The following is a 10,847-nucleotide window of genomic DNA, read 5'->3' as shown; positions in this document are numbered from 1 at the left end:
TCTACACCTCTATCAGCACCCAGACCCCCTCTAGTCACCACCTCTATCAACACCCAGACCCCCCTCTACACCTCTATCAGCACCCAGACCCCCTGTACACCTCTATCAGCACCCAGACCCCCTCTACACCTCTATCAGCACCCAGACCCCCTCTACACCTCTATCAGCACCCAGACCCCCTCTACACCTCTATCATCACCCAGACCCCCTCTACACCTCTATCAGCACCCAGACCCCCTCTACACCTCTATCAGCACCCAGACCCCCTCTAGTCACCACCTCTATCATCTCCCAGACCCCCTCTACACCTCTATCAACAACCCAGACCCCCTCTACACCTCTATTAGCACCCAGACCCCCTCTACACCTCTATCAGCACCCAGACCCCCTCTACACCTCTATCAGCACCCAGACCCCCTCTATCACCACCTCTATCAACACCCAGACCCCCTCTACACCTCTATCAGCTCCCAGACCCCCTCTACACCTCTATCAGCACCCAGACCCCCTCTAGTCACCACCTCTATCAGCACCCAGACCCCCGCTACACCTCTATCAACACCAAGACCCCCTCTACACCTCTATCAGCACCCAGACCCCCTCTACACCTCTATCAACACCCAGACCCCCTCTACACCTCTATCAACACCCAGACCCCCTCTACACCTCTATCAGCACCCAGACCCCCTCTACACCTCTATCAGCACCCAGACCCCCTCTAGTCACCACCTCTATCAGCACCCAGACCCCCTCTATCACACCTCTATCAACACCCAGACCCCCTCTACACCTCTATCAGCACCCAGACCCCCTCTAGTCACCACCTCTATCAACACCCAGACCCCCTCTACACCTCTATCAGCACCCAGACCCCCTCTACACATCTATCAGCACCCAGACCCCCTCTACACCTCTATCAGCACCCAGACCCCCTCTAGTCACCACCTCTATCAGCACCCAGACCCCCTCTAGTCACACCTCTATCATCACCCAGACCCCCTCTACACCTCTATCAGCACCCAGACCCCCTCTACACCTCTATCAGCACCCAGACCCCCTCTACACCAACTCTATCAGCTCCCAGACCCCTCTACACCTCTATCAACACCCAGACCCCCTCTACACCTCTATCAGCACCCAGACCCCCTCTACACCTCTATCAGCACCCAGACCCCCTCTAGCACCACCTCTATCATCACCCAGACCCCCTCTACACCTCTATCAGCACCCAGACCCCCTCTACACCTCTATCAGCACCCAGACCCCCTCTACACCTCTATCAGCACCCAGACCCCCTCTAGTCACCACCTCTATCAACACCCAGACCCCCTCTACACCTCTATCAGCACCCAGACCCCCTCTACACCTCTATCAACACCCAGACCCCCTCTACACCTCTATCAGCACCCAGACCCCCTCTACACCTCTATCAGCACCCAGACCCCTCTCTAACACCTCTATCAGCACCCAGACCCCCTCTAGTCACCACCTCTATCAGCACCCAGACCCCCTCTACACCTCTATCAGCACCCAGACCCCCTCTACTCTATCAGCACCCAGACCCCCTCTAGTCACCACCTCTATCAGCACCCAGACCCCCTCTAGTCAACACCTCTATCAACACCCAGACCCCCTCTACACCTCTATCAGCACCCAGACCCCCTCTAGTCACCACCTCTATCAACACCCAGACCCCCTCTACACCTCTATCAGCACCCAGACCCCCTCTACACATCTATCAACACCCAGACCCCCACACTCTATCAGCACCCAGACCCCCTCTAGTCACCACCTCTATCAGCACCCAGACCCCCTCTAGTCACCACCTCTATCAGCACCCAGACCCCCTCTACACCTCTATCAGCTCCCAGACCCCATCTACACATCTATCAGCACCCAGACCCCCTCTACACCTCTATCAGCACCCAGACCCCCTCTAGTCACCACCTCTATCAGCACCCAGACCCCCTCTACACACCTCTATCAGCACCCAGACCCCCTCTACACCTCTATCAGCACCCAGACCCCTCTATCAGCACCCAGACCCCCTCTAGTCACCACCTCTATCAGCACCCAGACCCCCCTCTAGTCAACACCTCTATCAACACCCAGACCCCCTCTACAACTCTATCAGCACCCAGACCCCCTCTACCACCTCTATCAACACCCAGACCCCCTCTATCAGCACCCAGACCCCCTCTACACCACCTCTATCAGCACCCAGACCCCCTCTAGTCACCACCTCTATCAACACCCAGACCCCTCTCTAAACCTCTATCAGCACCCAGACCCCCTCTAGACCACCTCTATCAGCACCCAGACCCCCTCTACACCTCTATCAGCACCCAGACCCCCTCTACACCTCTATCAGCACCCAGACCCCCTCTACACCTCTCTCAGCACCCAGACCCCCTCTAGTCACCACCTCTAACAGCACCCAGACCCCCTTTACACGGGACTATGAATAACTTCCTGTATATCTCTGTCCTGTATAACAGGGATTGTGAGTAACTTCCTGTATATCTCTGTCCTGTATAACAGGGATTGTGAGTAACTTCCTGTAAATCTCTGTTCTGTATATCTCTGTTCTGTATATCTCTGTTCTGTATATCTCTGTACTGTAAATCTCTGTTCTGTATATCTCTGTCCTGTATATCTCTGTACTGTAAATCTCGTTTCTGTATCATCTCTGTACTGTAAACCCCCCCTTCTCATTTCTGTATATCTCTGTTCTGTATCCCCATTCTCTGTTCTGTAAATTCTCATGTTCTGTATATTCTCTGTTCTGTATATCTCTGTCCTGTTTAGCAGCCAGGTTGTGGTAACTTCCTCTAGTATCGCCCTCCCCTCCTCTCATTTCTGTATCACCCTCCCCTCCTCTCATTTCTGTATCACCCTCCCCTCCTCTCATTTCTGTATCACCCTCCTCTCCTCTCATTTCTGTATCACCCTCCTCTCCTCTCATTTCTGTATCACCCTCCTCTCATTTCTTCTCTCTTCATTTTTCTTAAGATATCATCATTCACATTATTATTTGAGCGTGCAGAGAGAGATGAAACCGGCTTCCACCCACCCACTCTCTGTCTCTCTCTCTCTCTCGCTACCCTTCTCCCTCTGCCCCCTTTCTCCCCCTCTCTCTCTCTCTACCCCTTCTCTCACATTTTCTCTCTCTCACCCCTCTCTCTACCCTTTCTCTCCCCTTTTCTCTCTCTCTCTCTCTCTCTCTCTCTCTCTCATATCTTTCAATAATATATCTGATGGATGTATATTTCACTGCCTTTTGTATGAGACAGACAGACAGACAGACAGACAGACAGACTGCAGACAAGGGAAACCTCTTACACCAAGACTCCCTCCTCCCAGGCAAGGAGAGGAGAGGAGAGGAGAGGAGAGGAGAGGAGAGGAGAGGAGAGGAGAGGAGAGGAGAGGAGAGGAGAGGAGAGGAGAGGAGAGGAGAGGAGAGGAGAGGTCCAGCCCCTAAGCCAGTAGCGCACAGCTATCAACAGAGAAGTGTAGGGCTGTAGGGCTGTAGGCAGTAGGGCTGTAGGAAGCAGGGCTGTAGGGCTGTAGGCAGTATGGCTGTAGGAAGCAGGGCAGTAGGGATGTAGGGCTGTAGGCAGTGGGGCTGTAGGAAGCAGGGATGTAGGGGTGTAGGCAGTAGGGCTGTAGGAAGCAGGGCTGTAGGGCTGTAGGCAGTAGGGCTGTAGGAAGCAGGGCTGTAGGGCTGTAGGCAGTAGGGCTGTAGGGCTGTAGGCAGTAGGGCTGTAGGGCTGTAGGCTGTAGGCAGTAGGGCTGTAGGAAGCAGGGCTGTAGGCAGTAGGGCTGTAGGCAGTAGGGCTGTAGGCTGTAGGCAGTAGGGCTGTAGGAAGCAGGGCTGTAGGGCTGTAGGCAGTAGGGCAGCAGGGCTGTAGGCAGTAGGGCAGTAGGGCTGTAGGGCTGTAGGAAGCAGGGCTGTAGGGCTGTAGGGCATTAGGTGTAACAGGGTTAGCTATGTTTCCACTTGAAACTGCACAAATGTGTACTTAATATTTATGTATTCTAATTGGTCAATACGGTGTAATGTCATTGGCTACGCTTGCAGATAGGGGAGAGATTGGAGAACATCAATTCTTCACGATCTGATATTTGATATGCAAATGGTAGTTGTACGAACGAGCTAGCTAGCATGCTCTAAATGTAACCGTTGTATTAGCTAATAGCTCCATGCTAATACAGAGTTGTTTGTTATCTGCAGCTAGCTAGCATGCTCTCTAATACAGAGTTGTTTGTTATCTGCAGCTAGCAAGCATGCTCTCTAAATGTAATGGTCGTATTAGCTCCATGCTAATACAGAGTTGTTGTTCTCTGCAGCTAGCTAGCATGCTCTAAATGTAACGGTCGTATTAGCTTTAGCTCCATGCTAATACAGAGTTGTTGTTCTCACAGCTAGCTAGCATGCTCTAAATGTAACGGTCGTATTAGCTATTAGCTCCATGCTAATACAGAGTTGTTTGTTATCTGCAGCTAGCTAGCATGCTCTCTGCTAATACAGAGTTGTTTGTTATCTGCAGCTAGCAAGCATGCTCTAAATGTAATGGTCGTATTAGCTCCATGCTAATACAGAGTTGTTGTTCTCTGCAGCTAGCTAGCATGCTCTAAATGTAACGGTCGTATTAGCTCCATGCTAATACAGCGTTGTTGTTCTCTACAGCTAGCAAGCATGCTCTAAATGTAATGGTCGTATTAGCTCCATGCTAATACAGAGGTGTTGTTCTCTACAGCTAGCTAGCATGCTCTAAATGTAACGGTCGTATTAGCTCCATGCTAATACAGAGTTGTTGTTCTCTACAGCTAGCTAGCATGCTCTAATATAGAGGTGTTGTTCTCTGCAGCTAGCTACCATGCTCTAAATGTAACGGTCGTATTAGCTCCATGCTAATACAGAGTTGTTTGTTATCTGCAGCTAGCTAGCATGCTCTCTGCTAATACAGAGTTGTTGTTCTCTGCAGCTAGCTAGCATGCTCTAAATGTAATGGTCGTATTAGCTCCATGCTAATACAGAGTTGTTTGTTATCTGCAGCTAGCTAGCATGCTCTAAATGTAACGGTCGTATTAGCTATTAGCTCCATGCTAATACAGAGTTGTTTGTTATCTGCAGCTAGCTAGCATGCTCTAAATGTAATGGTCGTATTAGTTCCATGCTAATACAGAGTTGTTTGTTATCTGCAGCTAGCTAGCATGCTCTCTGCTAATACAGAGTTGTTGTTATCTGCAGCTAGCTAGCATGCTCTAAATGTAATGGTCGTATTAGCTATTAGCTCCATGCTAATACAGAGTTGTTTGTTATCTGCAGCTAGCTAGCATGCTCTAAATGTAATGGTCGTATTAGCTCCATGCTAATACAGAGTTGTTTGTTATCTGCAGCTAGCTAGCACGCTCTAAATGTAACCGTTGTATTAGCTATTAGCTCCATGCTAATACAGAGTTGTTTGTTATCTGCAGCTAGCTAGCATGCTCTAAATGTAAGTCGTATTGCTATAGCTCCATGCTAATACAGAGTTGTTTGTTATCTGCAGCTAGCTAGCATGCTCTAAATGTAATGGTCGTATTAGCTCCATGCTAATACAGAGTTGTTTGTTATCTGCAGCTAGCTAGCATGCTACAGTCATCAAGTGCATCGAGGCCAGCACATCTTAACGTTGTATCTTTTTATTTATTTGATCAAAACAAAATAAAGTAGCGATCAAATGTGACCTCTTTATTAACAACACAACACAGGAGAGAGCAAAGATACCATCTGTTACTTAGGCAGGACTCCAACACAGTACAGGAGCTCTGCCATGCTGGGGCCTCGGAGGAGCCATTCTGGAGCCAACCAGGAGCCATCAGGAGCTATGCGGAGGGTCATCAGGGAGACATTTTGGGGGGGGGGCAGAGGGCTTGGGTTTCCACATTCCAGACCAGGGAAAGGAGCAGATGAGACAGGTGGAGGATGGAGGGATGGAGGGATGGGGGTGTAAAAGAGAGAGAGAGAGAGAAAGAGAGTCAAAGGGCCAGATAGAGAGAGAGAGACAGAAGGAGGATGCGAGGGAGAGAGAGAGAGAGAGAGAGACAGGTGGAGGATGGGAGGGAGAGAGAGAGAGAGAGAGAGAGAGAGAGAGAGACAGGTGGTGTTTTGAGAGAGGAGGAGGGGTGTGTTTGTTTTGTCAGCAGTCTGCTGTCTGATGCTCACAGCTGAGAAAGGACACACACACACACACACACGCACACACGCACACACACGCACACACACACACACACACACACATACCAAGGCCAGTCTCACACTGTTAACTAAACCATTCTCAGCTAGTCTCTCTGTTAACTAAACCATATATATATATATATATATATACCCATTCATTTAGAATCAATGGTTGAATATATAGATATAATTAAGTCCAAAAACAGATACAGTAGGTAACTTTCAAAATATAGAAATCATTTCCATATGTTGCATTTCCTGTCATATAATATCCATACAGTACTCGGATGATTTCTGTGTTTTAAAAGTTACATGTCTTGAAAACTTGATTGCTGACAAGGTTGACATTTTAGGTCTATGTCAACAATTGGACTAATGAAACCAAAAAAAACGAATAAAATATAGTTTTTTTTTAGGTGACATTTTCCTTTAATATTATTATAGGGTATAAAAACACAGGAAACTGTTATACAATTCATCCTTATAACGTCTTATTTTGTTTCCCGTTTTAGCGCTGAGATCCAAACCGAATGTGTGTGTTCTGATTTTAAAAAGTCTAAATTTAGATTTTTAATACAGACTGTTATCGGTGTCCCCCCCCACGGTTTCAATTAACCTCAGTTTTCTCAAGTGTCTGTCTGACCGTGTCGTTGTCAAACCAGTTCCAGATCGCAGGCCTTGGAAGCCGCCTTGAGTCATCGGGGCCGTTCCTTCTGCCGCGGGGGCGTAAGGTAGGAGAGCTCGACCCGTTCCGTGTGTTTGGGTCTGCTAGTTCTGGTGGGGGGCAGGTAGAGAGAGTAGGAGGCATAGCTCCTTCAGAGTGTTTGGGCCGCTCGTTCTGCGCACACAGTAGAGCTCATCGGCTGCTGGGTTTGGTCTGCTGGTTCTGGGGGGGGCAGGTAAAGGTAGGAGAGCTCATCCCGTTCAGTGTGTTTGGGTCTGCTGGTTCTGGGGGGGCAGGTAAAGGTAGGAGAGCTCATCCCGTTCAGTGTTTTTGGGTCTGCTGGTTCTGGGGGGGCAGGTAAAGGTAGGAGAGCTCATCCCGTTCAGTGTGTTTGGGTCTGCTGGTTCTGGGGGGGGGGCAGGTAAAGGTAGGAGAGCTCATCCCGTTCAGTGTGTTTGGGTCTGCTGGTTCTGGGGGGGGCAGGTAAAGGTAGGAGAGCTCATCCCGTTCAGTGTGTTTGGGTCTGCTGGTTCTGGTGGGGGGGGCAGGTAAAGGTAGGAGAGCTCAACCCGTTCAGTGTGTTTGGGTCTGCTGGTTCTGGTGGGGGGGCAGGTAAAGGTAGGAGAGCTCATCCCGTTCAGTGTGTTTGGGTCTGCTGGTTCTGGTGGGGGGGCAGGTAAAGGTAGGAGAGCTCATCCCGTTCAGTGTGTTTGGGTCTGCTGGTTCTGGTGGGGGGGCAGGTAAAGGTAGGAGAGCTCAACCCGTTCAGTGTGTTTGGGTCTGCTGGTTCTGGTGGGGGGGCAGGTAAAGGTAGGAGAGCCCAACCCGTTCAGTGTGTTTGGGTCTGCTGGTTCTGGTGGGGGGGCAGGTAAAGGTAGGAGAGCTCATCCCGTTCAGTGTGTTTGGGTCTGCTGGTTCTGGTGGGGGGGGCAGGTAAAGGTAGGAGAGCTCAACCCGTTCAGTGTGTTTGGGTCTGCTGGTTCTGGTGGGGGGGCAGGTAAAGGTAGGAGAGCCTTCATCCCGTTCAGTGTGTTTGGGTCTGCTGGTTCTGGTGGGGGGGCAGGTAAAGGTAGGAGAGCCCATCCCGTTCAGTGTGTTTGGGTCTGCTGGTTCTGGTGGGGGGGCAGGTAAAGGTAGGAGAGCCCAACCCGTTCAGTGTGTTTGGGTCTGCTGGTTCTGGTGGGGGGGCAGGTAAAGGTAGGAGAGCCCAACCCGTTCAGTGTGTTTGGGTCTGCTGGTTCTGGTGGGGGGCAGGTAAAGGTAGGAGAGCCTCAACCCGTTCAGTGTGTTTGGGTCTGCTGGTTCTGGTGGGGGGCAGGTAAAGGTAGGAGAGCTCATCCCGTTCAGTGTGTTTGGGTCTGCTGGTTCTGGTGGGGGGCAGGTAAAGGTAGGAGAGCTCAACCCGTTCAGTGTGTTTGGGTCTGCTGGTTCTGGTGGGGGGCAGGTAAAGGTAGGAGAGCTCAACCCGTTCAGTGTGTTTGGGTCTGCTGGTTCTGGTGGGGGGGCAGGTAAAGGTAGGAGAGCTCATCCCGTTCAGTGTGTTTGGGTCTGCTGGTTCTGGTGGGGGGGCAGGTAAAGGTAGGAGAGCCCAACCCGTTCAGTGTGTTTGGGTCTGCTGGTTCTGGTGGGGGGGCAGGTAAAGGTAGGAGAGCTCAACCCGTTCAGTGTGTTTGGGTCTGCTGGTTCTGGTGGGGGGGCAGGTAAAGGTAGGAGCGCTCAACCCGTTCAGTGTGTTTGGGTCTGCTGGTTCTGGTGGGGGGCAGGTAAAGGTAGGGAGAGCTCAACCCGTTCAGTGTGTTTGGGTCTGCTGGTTCTGGTGGGGGGGCAGGTAAAGGTAGGAGAGCCCAACCCGTTCAGTGTGTTTGGGTCTGCTGGTTCTGGTGGGGGGGCAGGTAAAGGTAGGAGAGCTCAACCCGTTCAGTGTGTTTGGGTCTGCTGGTTCTGGTGGGGGGGCAGGTAAAGGTAGGAGAGCCCAACCCGTTCAGTGTGTTTGGGTCTGCTGGTTCTGGTGGGGGGCAGGTAAAGGTAGGAGAGCCCAACCCGTTCAGTGTGTTTGGGTCTGCTGGTTCTGGTGGGGGGCAGGTAAAGGTAGGGAGAGCTCAACCCGTTCAGTGTGTTTGGGTCTGCTGGTTCTGGTGGGGGGCAGGTAAAGGTAGGAGAGCTCAACCCGTTCAGTGTGTTTGGGTCTGCTGGTTCTGGTGGGGGGCAGGTAAAGGTAGGAGAGCCCAACCCGTTCAGTGTGTTTGGGTCTGCTGGTTCTGGTGGGGGGGGCAGGTAAAGGTAGGAGAGCTCAACCCGTTCAGTGTGTTTGGGTCTGCTGGTTCTGGTGGGGGGGCAGGTAAAGGTAGGAGAGCTCAACCCGTTCAGTGTGTTTGGGTCTGCTGGTTCTGGTGGGGGCAGGTAAAGGTAGGAGAGCCCAACCCGTTCAGTGTGTTTGGGTCTGCTGGTTCTGGTGGGGGGCAGGTAAAGGTAGGAGAGCCCAACCCGTTCAGTGTGTTTGGGTCTGCTGGTTCTGGTGGGGGGCAGGTAAAGGTAGGAGAGCCCAACCCGTTCAGTGTGTTTGGGTCTGCTGGTTCTGGTGGGGGGGCAGGTAAAGGTAGGAGAGCCCAACCCGTTCAGTGTGTTTGGGTCTGCTGGTTCTGGTGGGGGGGCAGGTAAAGGTAGGAGAGCCCAACCCGTTCAGTGTGTTTGGGTCTGCTGGTTCTGGTGGGGGGCAGGTAAAGGTAGGAGAGCTCATCCCGTTCAGTGTGTTTGGGTCTGCTGGTTCTGGTGGGGGGGCAGGTAAAGGTAGGAGAGCCCAACCCGTTCAGTGTGTTTGGGTCTGCTGGTTCTGGTGGGGGGGCAGGTAAAGGTAGGAGAGCCCAACCCGTTCAGTGTGTTTGTTATCCTTGTTTTAACCATTTTGAATTTGTATGTTTTAATATACACGTATTTATTCATAATTAAAAAAAATAATAAATCACGATTTAAAAATAAATACATTTTGTCCTAGTCATGTTTTGTTTTTTAAAACCTTTCTTATAATGTGACAAGCTACGGCCAGCTTCATCACACTGTTTCTATCCTCAAGTCATATCCAATAAGTTACAGTGAAAGATGCATAGAGAGAAAACAATAACGTAGGTACTACATTTTAGTCATTTAGCAGTAGTGAATACATACATTTCATACATTTTATGTCCTGTACCCCCGTGGGAATCGAACCCACGACCACTGGCGTTACAAACACCATGCTCTACCAACTGAGCTACAGGGAATAGCCTGTAATATAGACCATGAACCTTCAGCCTGCCCTACTACAGATGAATCTGTACTGTACTGTATTAACAGCTAAAACAACATTAATACCGTCAGTATTACATACTATCTTACTGGTGATGCTACTGCGGACTGTGTGTGTCCGTCCTACCGGGGCGTCACGTGTCAGCCCCCCTCCCCGGGTGGAGCTGAAGTTTGCCTTGTCAGAACATCACGGAGCTCCAGCAGAAACCGACGCGCGTGGGGGGATTTTTTCTTATTTCTTCTTCTCTCCGCCGACCGTTGATGGATATTATTTTCTCCAACACCACGGCGCCCACGAACTACCTCACCCGGTGACGGTGCCACTTCTCTTCCGTTCTGTCTTCTTCTGTTTCTTTGGATTTATTCTTCATCTGGAAGATTAAAAACAATTAAAATAAAGGGGAGAGGAAGTACAAGGAGAAGATCGAGAGAAAGAGGAGATAGAAAAGCTGGACATCAGAGCAAAAGGTTGTTGGTGCTCCCGTTACACGGAAAATCACGGACATGCTTCAGGGAACTTGTAATTCCATATCGATAAGGTAAATCTAATCAGATGAATCACATGAATCAATCATCTCTCTGTCTATATCGACACAGGTTTGTTTTAAATGAATATTTCAATTTTCTGGTTTCATTATTGAGCTACTTTTAAAAATGAATAGTCTCTCGCAACCATAA

At 50.5% G+C, this 10,847-nt stretch overlaps 1 non-coding gene across 1 annotated transcript; it reads right to left on the bottom strand.

Moving 5' to 3' along the window:
• Positions 1–10,070: 10,070 nt before the first annotated feature.
• trnat-ugu (transfer RNA threonine (anticodon UGU)) lies at positions 10,071–10,144 on the bottom strand. The gene has a single exon. It is a non-coding gene; the product is annotated as a tRNA-Thr (tRNA).
• Between the last annotated feature and the right edge of the window lie 703 nt (positions 10,145–10,847).

The sequence above is a fragment of the Salmo salar genome, chromosome ssa11 (genome assembly GCF_905237065.1).
Source record: "Salmo salar chromosome ssa11, Ssal_v3.1, whole genome shotgun sequence".
In the NCBI taxonomy this organism is placed as follows: Eukaryota; Metazoa; Chordata; class Actinopteri; order Salmoniformes; family Salmonidae; genus Salmo; species Salmo salar.
This window is presented reverse-complemented; position numbering and strand designations above follow the sequence as displayed.